A 13,710-nucleotide genomic window follows, 5' to 3' on the forward strand; every position below is an offset into this window, starting at 1 on the left:
AATCTGCCCCCTCCGCCTCCCAAAGTGCTGGGATTACAGGTGTGAGCCGTTGCGCCTGACCCGGTACTCTTATTAACAGACTTTACTTTTTTTTTTTTTTTTTTGCCAATTCAATAAGTGGAAAAATGGTGTCTTTGTTGCTTTAAATGTATTTTCAGTTGCATTTGTTTTTATTAGTCATATGCATTTATTTCCCTTAGTTTGCCTTCTCTGTTCTTTGTCCATATGGGAAAGGGAGCCGAGGTGGAGGGCAGGATTCTCTTCTGTTTCTGTGCGGGCTGCAGATAGGTTTGTAAATGACCATGCTCTGTTGCCTTAAGATGGATCTGTTGACATTGTGTTTTCTACATTTGAACTTGGAGTCCCGTGTCTGGGTTGTTTGCTCTTGGCTGGGTGGAACCTGTGTACTTAAAGAGGAATCACTTGCATCGCTTTTCGGACTTGGTGTTTTGTTGGCGTGTCTCCTCCCTGGCTGGTAAGCACAGCTTGCGGGCCCAGCTCCGTTGGACCACCCACTTTGCAACTCTTGGGCAGTCAACACTGATATTGTACCAGAAAGTGTGGGAGTTATAGAGTAGCATTTATAGAGAAGAGTTAGTATTATTTACTGTCATGTGACCTTAAAAATAGAAAATAATATTTGTGCTTTTAGTTTGCAGTTTGCATGGAACCTGAATACACTATTTTTAAAAATATTCCCTATTTTTATGGAAAAAGGACTTCAAATATTTATTGTTTTATATTAAGAGCTACAACTTGGTCTTGATTGGAAAGCTGGCATAGCTGTATGAGGGTCTCTGCCTGTGAGAAATTTGGAGCTGGGGTGGGCACGGGAGGTGATGTTTGGGAGCAGCCTGAGTGTGGGGGGGCTGCTGTGCTGAGCCTGCGCCAGGCAGGTGCGTCCTGGAGCTACTCCTGTGGCAGAAGCATTGCCCTGAGACCCACCCTGGTATGCTGGGCCGTGGGACAGGAGCTCCGGTGGGAGGTGTGCATTGCGAGCTGGTGTTTTCCGTTTGCTTTCCTGCCCACGGTCATGTTGTGGGCTCTTGGCCTAGAGGTAAAACGTCTCTGTGAGTTGAGCTGCTGTGACAGGGCTGGTCGCCAGACTCCACGTCTAGGTTTTGGTTAGTGTTTTTTCAGCAGAGCGAATCCCAAGAGGCCCTCCGAGCAGTGATTGCTTTTGGGATGAGCTGTGTTGATGGTTTCTGGGAAGAACCCTTCACATTTTAGGGTGAAACAATAAATGTCTGGTTAAACGGTTTCCATCAGAGAACACTCAGATTGTTTTCAAATGGTTGTGAATGCCAGGGTTTAAACTGCTTCCGAGGAGGCCTGGAGGTGCCTGGGCGGCCGCGTGCAGCTCTGGAATCCTGCCGCTGGGGCTGCCTCCATTTCGTGAGATGGCTCTGGAGCATGCCCAGTGCGTGGAGCCTTCAGAGGGAGCCGCCGAGCTGGGCTACTGCGATTTCTCTGCAGTTGGCCGCAGTCAACAATTGCACTAAGACAGGAGGAAAAAAGTGATGGGGTACAAGCAAGAGACGTGGTATTTGGTACTTTTTTTCCTTTGCTTAATCCCTCTTTCTTTTACATTGGTGCTTCTAGGCCCAGGTCAGGGCCTGCAGAGCAGGGACGCTTGCTGCGATGGTGGGGACACCTCCTTGTTCGCTGTGCTCCTTCCCTGCCAGAATAACCCTGTTTTGCTCTCTGGTCGCCCACCACGTGTGCTTTCTTGGGAGTGGGACGGGAAGTCCCCCTCCAACTCAGGGTACTGAGAACAGCTGAAGCCCGTTCCGCATTTGCTGGTAGCAGGAGGAACTCTGACCTTTTTCAGTTATGCTGATGATAAACCAGGACTTTTTCTCTTGTTTGAACATTTATAAAGAGCGTGCGTGAACTTTTTTTGCTGACTAGCAGTGTTTTCCTGTTTTATTCTCCTACCTGCCCCCATGGCAGCCTCAGTGGTGGAGGGAGTGAGGCTGGGAAGGGACGACACTGCCAGGTGAACAGGGACCTGGGACCCGAGGCCAGGCTGTGCAGGGCAAGGGCTGGCCGTGCCACTGTGCAGCTGGCTCGGTGCCATGCAGGCTGCAGAAAGGGAAATCTGTCCGCCCAGGATGTGAGAATGGCATTGACCACTCATCAGGAGAGCTGGGAACATAGTCTCCCCCCTCAGAGCCTGTGTCGTCCCCGTCCACACATGTGGGCTGTATGATGATCCTGTCTGCGTGTTCATTGGGAGACTCCATTTTCCGTGGAATGGTGAGGAGGGTAAAGAGGCAGCAGAGTCTCCACTTGGATTTTCTAAACAATTCCACAGAAAATAAGACGTTGCTCAAGCAAGTGCTGGGCACATCTTGGGGAGAGACCTAGTGAGGAGGGCTGTGTTTTAATTAATTAATTAATTGTAAATAACAGGATTAGAGCAGATTGGTTCATAGCTGCCTGTTCTAGAACCGTATTCTTCGAACAAAAGGGTGGGGGATGGTAGGCTTCTCTCCTAGCTCTGAGGAAACTCCAGCTCAGCGCACAGCATGAGGAGGACGAGGGAACAATAGGGCGTTCCTTTGTGCCTGCCCTTGAATCGCGGTGGAGGCCACTCAGTGAGCCCGGGCAGTGCCATCGCTCACGTGTCCCCAGCAGCAGTGGCGTCTGTGGGATGCTGTGCACTGGAAGTTGGCACTGTTTTGGGTAGTGGTTCTGAGAGGAACTGTTTAACCAGGTATGCAAATATGCTGATGCAGGACTGTTTTTGAACACCTGTGATGTAAATTTTAACGGTGATTAATGTTAGCAGCTCCACCTGGGTTAGCTCAACCCTTAGAGATTATTTGTTCTCATCTCTTTGGAGTTGAAAATGTTGTACTTTTCTAGGAGCCATTTCTCCAGACCATGTGGAGGTCAGGTATCGGCTGGTTCTGGCCTTACTCTGCTCCTCCTCCCCTCCTTCCCGCTCTTTGATAGGGTGGCTTGAAGGAGATGGGCAGCAGGTGTGTGACTGCAGCCCTGGGGCACGGGCAGAGGCTGGGACATGGGGAAAGCAGGACCTGGGAGGCTGTAGCTTAAGTAGACATTTGTTTTTTATTTGAAGATAATTTTAGAGATGGGGTGGTGGTGGATTTTAGCATTAGAGATTTCTGGCTTCTGCTTGAAGCACTGTGAATAGGGGACAAAATAATAAATAACTGAAGAGAAAAAGTTGATTTAAGTAGAGTAAAAGTTTTGGTGTGTTTTTTTGAAATAAAGATGTCTGCAGTGAAAGCATTGTCTTTTTAGGGAACTCGGGGAGGAAAGGTGTGCTGTTGTGCTGCTTCTCACATGGGTCTGGCCATTTTGACATCTGAAATCTTACAGGAATTTGTCTTAGAGTATATGCTGCTTGTTTGGTTTCATGGAATCCAGAAAAGAGTCTATCCAAATTATCCTTGCCTTCAGGGTAAATTACCTTTTAGGATTGTGGCAGATGGCACAGGACCTCTGAGAGGGACTGCACCTTCTACAAGAAGAAAAGTGAGAGTGTTACGAAGGGGAAGCTCCCGCCTCCTTCATAGACGTTTGCAGAACACGTTTCTTCCTTTCTGCCTTGGAGAAGAGGCAGGACCAGCGGGGAGGCAGAAGTAGGTGAAGGAAGACTAAGGGAAGAAGGGACGTGCTGATAGAGAAGACAAGGAGAGCTGATGGCTTTGGGTGCCAGGCTGTCAGCATTGATGGAGCTGTCTACCCCAGAGAGTCTGACTGACCTGGGACTTGCAGGATCCTGCTAGAAGAGAAATCCTTGCTTCCTTCTCCTCCTGTTTTCTTCCTCTCCTCCATTCTCCTTCCTCTCCCTTCTATTCACCCATCCACCATTCACCCACCCACCACCTGTCACATACACCCACCCACCCTACTGTCTACCGTCCACCTCACCACCCACCCATCCATTTATTTACCCACCAACTCATCCGTTCACCTGTCCACATCCATCTATTCATCCACTGACCATTGTGTATTAATGGTTTACTATATACCAGAACTACTAGTCCAGAAACTTGAGTATATTTGTGAACAGAAATCCAGAACATTTGTATCATCCTGAAAAGAAACCTTTTACCGTTAGCAGTTCCTTCCTGTGCCCCCAGCACCCCACCCAGCCCCTCACCACCACTCATCTGCTTTCCTTCCCTGTGAGTTTGCCTGTTCTCTGTTGTCTCTCGTGCCTGGCCTCTTTCACTTAACTTAGTGTTTTCAGGACTCACCCGTGGCCGTGGTGTAGTGTGTACCAGCAGCGCATTCCTTTTTACAGCCGAGTAACATTCCACTGGATGGGTATGCCACTGATGGACAGTTGACGCTCCACGGGGGAGCTGCCACTGATGGACAGTTGGTGCTCCACGGGGGAGGTGCCACTGATGGACAGTTGGTGCTCCACGGGGGAGGTGCCACTGATGGACAGTTGACACTCCACGGGGGAGGTGCCACTGATGGACAGTTGACGCTCCACGGGGGAGGTGCCACTGATGGACAGTTGACACTCCACGGGGGAGGTGCCACTGATGGACAGTTGACGCTCCACGGGGGAGGTGCCACTGATGGACAGTTGACGCTCCACGGAGGGGGTACCACTGATGGACAGTTGACGCTCCAAGGGGAGGTGCCACTGATGGACAGTTGACGCTCCAAGGGGAGGTGCCACTGATGGACAGTTGATGCTCCACGGGGGAGGTGCCACTGATGGACAATTGACGCTCCACAGGGGAGGTGCCACTGATGGACAGTTGATGCTCCACGGGGGAGGTGCCACTGATGGACAGTTGACGCTCCATGGAGGGGGTACCACTGATGGACAGTTGACGCTCCACGGGGGAGGTGCCACTGATGGACAGTTGATGCTCCACAGGGGAGGTGCCACTGATGGACAGTTGACGCTCCACGGGGGAGGTGCCACTGATGGACAGTTGACGCTCCACGGGGGAGGTGCCACTGATGGACAGTTGACGCTCCAAGGGGAGGTGCCACTGATGGACAGTTGATGCTCCAAGGGGAGGTGCCACTGATGGACAGTTGGTGCTCCATGGGGAGGTGCCACTGATGGACAGTTGGTGCTCCATGGGGAGGTGCCGCTGATGGACAGTTGGTGCTCCATGGGGGGGGGTGCCACTGATGGACAGTTGGGTTGTTTTCCTTTTTTTTTTTTTTGCTGTAATGGACAATGCTGCCATGAACATTCATGTGTGAGTTTTCGTGTGGACCTGTGTTTTCATTTCTTCAGATATCCTGGGCGTGGGATAACGGGCTCATATGGTGACTGTTTTAAGCGTTGGAGGAAATGCCAAGTTGTTTTCTTTTTCTTTTTTTTGAGGTGGAGTCTTGCTGTGTCGCCCAGGCTGGAGTGCAGTGGTGCGATCTCGGCTCACTGCAGCCTCTCCCTCCAAGGTTTGAGCCATTCTCCTGCCTCAGCCTCCTGAGTAGCTGGGACTACATGTGCGCCACCATACCTGGCTGATTTTTGTATTTTTAGTAGAGACGGGGTTTCACCATGTTGGCCGGGATGGTCTCCATCTCTTCACCTTGTGATCCGCCCGCCTCGGCCTCCCAAAGTGCTGGGATTACAGGCGTGAGCCACCGCGCCCGGCTCTGCCGAGTTGTTTTCAATGGTAGCTGTCCCATTCTATTTTCCACCAGCACTGCACAGGGTTCCAGTTTCCCCACATCCTCACCAACACCTGCTGTTGTCCATCTTTGTGATTATGGCCATCCTAGTGGGTGGATTGTGGAGTGGGTCTCATTGTGGCTTTTATTTTGTTTTTTTTGAGTTGGAGTCTCGCTCTGTCACCCAGAGTGGAGTGCGGTGGCATGATCTTGGCTCACTATAACTTCGAGAGGACTCAGCCTCCCGAGTAGCTGGGAATGCAGGCGTGCGGCACCACACCTGCCTAATTATGTATTTTTAGTAGAGATGGGATTTTTCCATGTTGGTCAGGCTGGTCTCTAACTCCGGACCTCAGGTGATCCGCCTGCCTTGGCCTCCCAAAGTCCTGGGATTACAAGTGTGAGCCACCATACCGGCCTTAATTTTTATATTTTTGGTAGAGATGGGATTTCACTCCCTTGGCCAGGCTGGTCTTGAACTCCTGACCTCAAGTGGTCCGCCCGCCTTGGCCTCCCAAAGTGTTGGGATTACAGGCGTTAAGCCACCGCCCCTGCCTTGTTGTGGCTTTGATTTGCATTTCTCGGATGATTAGTCACGTTGAGCGTCTTCTGTGCTTGGTGGCCATATATATGTTCTTTGGAGAAATGTCTATTCAGATCTTTTGCCTAATAAAAATTTTTTAAAATTGTTGTAAGAGTTCTTTTTGTATTAAGGATACAAGTCCCAGTATCAGGTAGTGATTTGCAAATATTTTTTTCCCCATTTTGTGAGTTGTCTTTTCATGTTTTTGATAGTGAATCACAAGTCTTTAGTTTTGATGGAGGTCCTATTTATTTATGTTTGTTGTTGCTTATGTGGAAATGGTATTTGCTAGAGACTTAAAGGAGGTGAGGGGTGAATTCTGGGTCGAGATTAAAGCCAGGGCAAAGGCCCTGAAAGGGAGTGGATGGCTGTAGGGCTGTTAGACGTGGGCTGAGTGGTCAACAAGCCCCAGGCAGGATGGTGGTTCCGCGACATCTCCCACAGGCTGCCGTCCTGCGGGATGTGACATCAGGGAGATCAGCTGAGAGGCTGTGCGGTAGCCAAAGCAGTAAATGCTGTGGCTGGAGCAGGGTGAGAAGTAGGCTCTTCGTATTTTGTTTTTTAATTTAATTAGAGACAGGGTCTTGCTATGTTGCCCAGGCTGATCTTGAACTCCTGGCCTCAAGCAGTCCACCTGCCTCTGCCTCCCAAAGTACTGGGATTACAGGCGTGAGCCCTGACGCCCAGCTGAGAAGTAGGTTCTTTTTTTTTTTTGAGATGTAGTTTCCCTCTCGTTGCCCAGGCGACTGGAGTGCAGTGGTGCGTTCTTGGCTCACTGCAAACTCTGCCTCAGCCTCCCCAGTAGGTGGCATTACAGGCGTCCACCACCACGCCCAGCTAATTTTTGAATTTTAATGGAGACAGGATTTCGCCATGTTGGCTAGGTTGGTCTTGAACTCCTGACCTTAGGTGATCCGCCTGCCTCGGCCTCTCAAAGTGCTGAGATTACAGGTGTGAGCCACCGCGCCCAGCTGAGAAGTAGGTTCTTGATGTATCCTTCATGTCTTCCCTCTTGCACCCTGAGCCCTTCTTGCCCAGTGCTTATTGCTTGCTGGGTCCTGGCCTCCTGCTTCAGGAACAGACTGAGGACCCCTGGAAGGACGCCCCCCACACGCACTCACCCACTCCACCCACCGCCTGCCCAGGGCCCCAGCTGCTCCAGCAGCTCTTCCCTGTGCCCTCCCCGACCTTCACTTTTCGCTCTCCTACAAACTTCGTCCCCATGTAAAAAAAGCTTTGCTTTTGTTTTTTTCTCTCTCTTCTTTAAAAAAAGAAAAAAAAAAAAAAAGACAGGGTCTCCATATATTTGTCCAGGCTGTTCTTGAACTACTGGCCTTAAGTGATCCCCATCTGGGCCTCTGGAAGCGCTGATATTACAGGTGTGCCATGATGCCTGGGCCAAAAAGCTTTTCTTTTTTTTTTTTTTGGAGACGGAGTCTCGCTCTGTCGCCCAGGCTGGAGTGCAGTGGCGCAATCTCAGCTCTGCAACCTCTGCCGTCCAGGTTCAAGCGATTCTCCTGCCTTAGCCTCCCCAGTAGCTGGGTTTACAGATGTGTGCCACCATGCCCAGCTAATATTTTTGTATTTTTAGTAGAGATGAGGTTTCACCTTGTCAGCCAGGCTGGTCTCGAACTCTTGGCCTCAAGTGATCTGCCTGCCTTGGCCTCCCCAAATGCTGGGATTACAGGCGTGAGCCACTGCGCCTGGGCTGAAAAAAGCTGTTCTTGATCCTGCTTCCCACCAGCTTCACGTCAGTTCTTTGCCCTTCTTTGCGCCAAACTCCTCCAAAGATTTGTGGTTTTTTCATGGTATGTGCATCCTCCCCCATCCTCCCTTAGATCCTTAGTCAGACCTTGCACCTCCACCCCCAGGGCAACAACACCATCCTGGTTAAGGTCTCTGTCAGCCTTCCTCCCTTGGCTGGTCCCGTCTCCTGCCCTGACCCGGTAGTGTCCTCGCTTCGTCCTTGGGCCTTGCTATCCTGCCCCCTCCCCCCAGTGCTGGGTGCAGCTCAGCCTCTGACTCTGGTGTCCTGTGCCCACGTGCGAGTTCTGTCTCCTGTCCTCCCTCCTCCCCCCGGTGCTGGGTGCAGCTCAGCCTCTGACTCCGGTGTCCTGCGCCCACATGCAAGCTCCGTCTCCTGCTCCCTTTATGGCTTCCCATCTGCCTCCCTCCTCTTTGCCCTTCTTGCAGGTGCTTCTGCCTTCTGACTTCCTCAGTCTCCCACCTGTGCCTCCCTCTTCTGACTGGTTTCCCTGGCCACCTGTCCCTCTGGGGGCAGGTCTGCAGCACAGCAGCCCAGGGAACCAGTCAGTCCTCACTGAGGCCCTGTCCCTCCTGGCTCCAGTTCCTACTGGCCTGTCTGCCCGTCCTCCTTTTGCATCCTCCCTGGGGTCTGGCTGGGTTTGGCGCTGTCCTGGGGCTGTGTCCAGGGGAAGGAGGAGCCGGAGCTGCCTTTCCATCTTCTGTCCACTTGCCTTTGCCGCCATCTTCATCCTGGGAGGACTTTCTTGGAGTGCAGGCTACCTTTTCTCTTTCTTGCTGCCCTACCTCTTGTGACCACACCCTGTGGCCTGTGGCTCTTGGCTTGGCTTTGTCATCATCCACTGTTGTATGACTGTTGTTCCAGGGTAAGCCGCTGTGCACGTGGTTGAACATAACAGAGGGCTGTCCCAGGCCGTGAGCTGTGTCAGAACTCTGAACCTTTCAGGGCCCCTGTGTGCTTGACTTACAGATTAGTGAGGGTGTCTTGCCTATAGTTAGTGTTTCCTTGTATAATTATTCTGTTAGCCCTTTTACAGCTAATAAGTGAGCTGAAATTGTTAAATTTTTTTCATTCAGTGTAAGAAAAAGGCAGAAGGAAATATACAAATATAAAAAGTTAACTTGGTTATTTCTGAATTGCGGGATTGCCAGTGATTTTGTATCTTTTGTAATATAATAATTTTACAGAGAGCATGTATTAGCTTTACCGTAAGAAAAAATTAATGGAAACCCTCATTTATATATAACTTAATTCATATGATTAATGCGTATCACTTAAAAATATATAGCAGGAATCTGGAAGGTGTGAAAACAAAGCGACCCAGAGACCCGAAGAGCTGAATCCTTTTCTTTTTTTCTTCTTTTTTGTTTAGAGACAGAGTCTCGCTCTGTCATCCAGGCTGGAGTGCAGTTGCGTGACCTTGGCTCATTGCAACCTCTGCCTCTCGGGCGCAAGCTATTCTCCCACCTCAGCCTCTCAAGTAGCTGGGACTGCAGGCGTGTCCCCCATGCCCAGCTGATTTTTGGGGTATGTTTTGTAGAGGCGGGATTTTGCGGTGTTGCCCAGGGTGAGCTTGAACCCCTGCGCTCAAGCTTCCCACAGCCTTGGCCTTCCAAAGTGCTGGGGTCACAGGCATCAGCCACTCCGCCTGGGCCTGAATCCTATACTTGGAATCCTGATGAAATAAGGACCCCAACCCTGTGTGCTGTGGCCCAGGCCTTGCCCCCACACGTGGCTGCGCAGAGGCCGTGGCCCCTTAGTCCTTGTGTTCATGCTGCGCCCCTTCTCCCTCCACTCAGCGAAGCTCCCCCAGCACTTCCTGTCCAGCAGACATGACAGTGCAGAGACCCCAGGATTCTTCCAGGGCTCCAGCTACATACAGATGCGAGGAATTATTTACCTTTCACTCTCATTCTGTGCTGAGTCAGGCACGAGGTGTGTGATGGTGCCATAGAGGGCGTGCGGCAGGCCGTGCGAGCATCTGGCTCTGCGGACTGGAAAAGGTATGTGTACAAATGTAAAACCACATCACTTTTGTCTCTTTTGTTTTTGTTTAAGAATAGTTCATTTTCATGCAGTTATTTTATGTTAACACGTAATAAGTTTATTGTTATTTGTAAAGGGAGTTTGACGTGGTCATACTAACTCGGTACCATTCTGATAACTCATGAACAAAATCTCTTTGGGGTGCTTGTTGCTGTTTAGGCTGTGGCGTGGTCCTGAGAAGGAAAAGTTTGGGAATTGCTGTTTTACCATAAACCAAAGCGCCTGCCGCAGTACGGCAGTGAACCAACCAGCCAGCCAGTGTCTGCCTCTCATAGAGCTGGCGTTCTGATTGGGGATCAGTTTCACATTTTTGTGTCACATCCTTCAAAATAGTCAACTCCTTAGGTTTTACTGTCTTTTTATCAACATGGGGATTTTGAATGAAGTTCAGCTATGAATGTGTGTGTGTTTTCCCATGCTGTCTCAGTCGTATTACAGAGCAGTGTGGTGGAGACATTGAAAAAGGAATCTCTGACATGAGTAGGAATGTGGTCTTCCATAGACCAGGAACTTTTCTGATTGCAGAGAATTTGTTAATATTACTGTATCTCGTGGTTTTCTGCATGTAGTCTGCATTTACACTTCTAACCACAAGGTGGTGCCTTTGTTCCAAGTCCAAAGGCTGACGCCGGGCTGGACGCAGCTTGGGAACGAAGGAACCACAGTTTTATACGGGTTGCTTTTTTGCCTGTTTAAGATGATTCTGCTTTGAAGTGCTTAGCAAAGAACCTTACCTTCCTTTTGCATCAAGGTTGTCTCATCTTAGAGTGACATCTAGAGTGTGGGAGCCTCCCAGCAGGTGTTTATTGGACACCCCTTACCTGTGTGCCAGTCTGGGTGCCCGGTGGTGCTCGGAGCTGGCCTGCACCACACCCCCAGGGGTTTGTGGTCCCTTCCCACTCTCGACTGCTGCTTTTATGTTTGTTGTATTTCTGGTAGCACTGTTGCTGAAGTTACTTTTCTGATCGGAAAAAAAGAAATAGGCTTCTCTTTTTTTTCGTGGTGTGTAAGTTCTGCACAGCCTTATTTTTAATGTCTCATGTTGTTCAGAAGAGGAGATGGGTGTCCTGGGAGGCAGGGCAGCCGTGTCCAGCTGCAGTGTCCTTGGCGGCTGAGCTGAAGGCAGCATGAAGCTCCAGCCCGGAGAATACACCAGGGAGTGTGTGGGGGTCACGTCTGTGTCCTCCCTCAGACCTGCACTCCCAGCCTGTGCTTTATACCAGACAACTCCTGGCCAAACTGCGCTGCTGCCCTGCCTGGCGCTGGCCCTGCCCCCAGGGAGGCTCTGGCCGGGGCTGCCAGTGTTCTTCAGTGTCCTCAAAACTTGTTTCTCACGTTAGAAAAATGTTAAGGCCCGTCATTTCATGGTGGTAATTGTGTGAGAGTATGTATGAATTGAAAAGATAGAAAATGAAAAAATTCCTATGAATACAATAAGATAGCATCTCTATGGATCGATATGTTACTTAGCCTCCTGAAGCCAATACTAGGGGTTCTGGGGGTCTGTGGGTCCCTCCTCAGGCTGCACTGTTCTCTGGAGCCTGGGGGCTGAGGCCTTGGTCGGGGACAGGACAATCTGTTGTCTTGGAAAACAGAGCCCAGGAGGCCCAGACAGGTGCTGACCAGCTAAAGCTGCTTTTTTCACACTCTGGTTGAAATGCAGTTAGTGGAGAGAGGCAGTGGGGAGATCCGGGGTGGGCAGGGAGACGTTCTAAAACACCAAGTCATTCCTCACAGGGCCTGGAGCACAGCGAGCTTGGAAGACCAGCACCATAACACATGCTGCTGTTTACCAGGCAGTGACGGGGCGAGGGGGCTGCGTGCGTGACCCACCTGCACCAGGGCTCCTGAGGGCCAACCTCTCCATCGAGCCCTGTTCTGAGACCAAATTCCAGGGGCCGAAAGACATTAAGCAGGATTGTGCTCTTCACTGGCACCTATCAAAGAACACCAACATGATATAAATTAAACCCACAGTAAATCTCTCAGAATTCCGTCCCCTTTTCTGGCTCTCCCACACTCTGCAGGCTGACGGAGAATCTCACTGTTGGCCAGTGTCCCCAGATGCCCCGACTCTTGGCTCCAGCGCTCTCTCTTTGTGTCCTGTCCAGTCTTGAAGAGCAAGTCCAGGTAGCTGTGGCTTGCCTCCTGCAGTCTGCCTACGATTGTACGACCCACCTCCTGGTGTGTGAAACCCGCCATTTGTATTTAATCATCATCTTAAAGTATATTCTTGCAGTAGTTGTAGAATACGTATTTTGTGCCCATGCTAGGTGCCGGGGTTGCAAAGGTGAATAGGGCTTCTTCTGTAAGTGGGAGGCAGCCTTGTGTGGGTCACCACAGGGCAGCCTGTGATGAGCTGCAAGGGCCATCTGAGCCCAGAAAGCTCGCTGCATAGTTGGAGAGTCGCGGGAAGCAGGGGGAAGGGTGATGGTCTGGGCCATATTGCTGCTGGAATTTTAAGTAGCTCGGCGTGACTGGCACGTAGGATTTCTGACCTGAAAATCGTTGGGCTAGGTTAGAAATCTGCAAACTTCTGTAAAGGACCAGATATGTGGGTTGTGGGCCACATAAGGTCTCTGATGCATATTCTTTTTTATTTTTACAACTTAAAAAAATTTAAAAAAAAATTCATTCTTAGCTTGTGGGAAGTAAGAAAGCAGGCTGGGCTGTATTTGGCCCGGGGGCCGCATGCCTGGCCTAGATTGCTGCAGCTCCTTCTGTGCCTTGTCATGAAGTGTGAACTTGATTCCATGGGCAGTGGGAAGCCACTGAATTTTTAAAGAAGATGATGGTAAGGTCACAATTTTAGAAAGATAATTTTAACTGCAGAATAGATGCTAGACTGAAAAGGGGAGAGACTGGAATTAGAAAATGAGTTGCTAGATTATTCCTATTACCACTGACTTGAGGAATAATGTGGCTTAAAATAAGAAGGTAGCAGTGGAATTTGATGGGATATTTAGGAGGCATAGAATTTGGTGACCAATAGGTGGGGTTGGTGTGAGGGAGCATGAGTAATGATGTTCATTTTCTCTTTTTTACTTTTTAAATTTATTTTAATTTTTTAATTTTTTATTATTTTTGAGACAGAGTCTTGCTCTGTCACCCAGGCTGGAGTGCAGTGGTGCGATCTTGGCTCACTGCAACCCCTGCCTCCCGGGTTCAAGTGATTCTCCTGCCTCAGCCTCCCAAATAGCTGGGATTACAGGCTTCCACCACCACGTCTGGCTAATTTTGTACTTTTAGTAGAGACAGGGTCTCACCATGTTGGCCAGGCTGGTCTTGAGCTGCTGACCTCAGGTGATCCACCCGCTTCGACCTCCCAAAGTGCTGGGATTACAGGCATGAGCCACCACGCCTGGCCTTTTTTTCGTTTTTGAAACAGAGTCTCACTCTGTGGCCCAGGCTGGAGTACAGTGGTGCAATCCCTGCTCACTGCAATCTCCACCTCCCAGGTTTAAACGATTCTCCTGCCTCAGGCCTCCCAAGTAGCTGGGATTACCACATGTGGCACCATGCCTGGCTAACTTTTGTATTTTTTTGTAGAGATGGGGGTTTCGCCATTTTGCCCAGGCTGGTCTTGAACTCTTGGACTCCAGGGATCTGCCTAACTCGTCCTCCTAAAGTGCTGGGATTATAGGCATGAGCCACCAGGACTTGCTGGACTGGATATTCTTTTTTTTTT

At 50.2% G+C, this 13,710-nt stretch overlaps 1 protein-coding gene and 1 pseudogene across 1 annotated transcript in view; one reads left to right on the forward strand and one right to left on the reverse strand.

The window, feature by feature from the left end:
• Nucleotides 1-5,087, reverse strand: part of LOC105543336 — a 30,975-nt pseudogene extending 25,888 nt beyond the window's left edge.
• The window catches only part of EHMT1 (euchromatic histone-lysine N-methyltransferase 1), a 184,275-nt gene continuing 173,064 nt past the window's right edge, over nt 2,500-13,710 (forward strand). The window contains exon 1 of the mRNA XM_011985185.1: nt 2,500-2,719. The gene's annotated coding sequence lies outside the window, so the exon portion shown is untranslated. The remainder of the gene's footprint in view (nt 2,720-13,710) is intronic.

The sequence above is a fragment of the Mandrillus leucophaeus genome, unplaced genomic scaffold (genome assembly GCF_000951045.1).
Source record: "Mandrillus leucophaeus isolate KB7577 unplaced genomic scaffold, Mleu.le_1.0 Scaffold28, whole genome shotgun sequence".
In the NCBI taxonomy this organism is placed as follows: Eukaryota; Metazoa; Chordata; class Mammalia; order Primates; family Cercopithecidae; genus Mandrillus; species Mandrillus leucophaeus.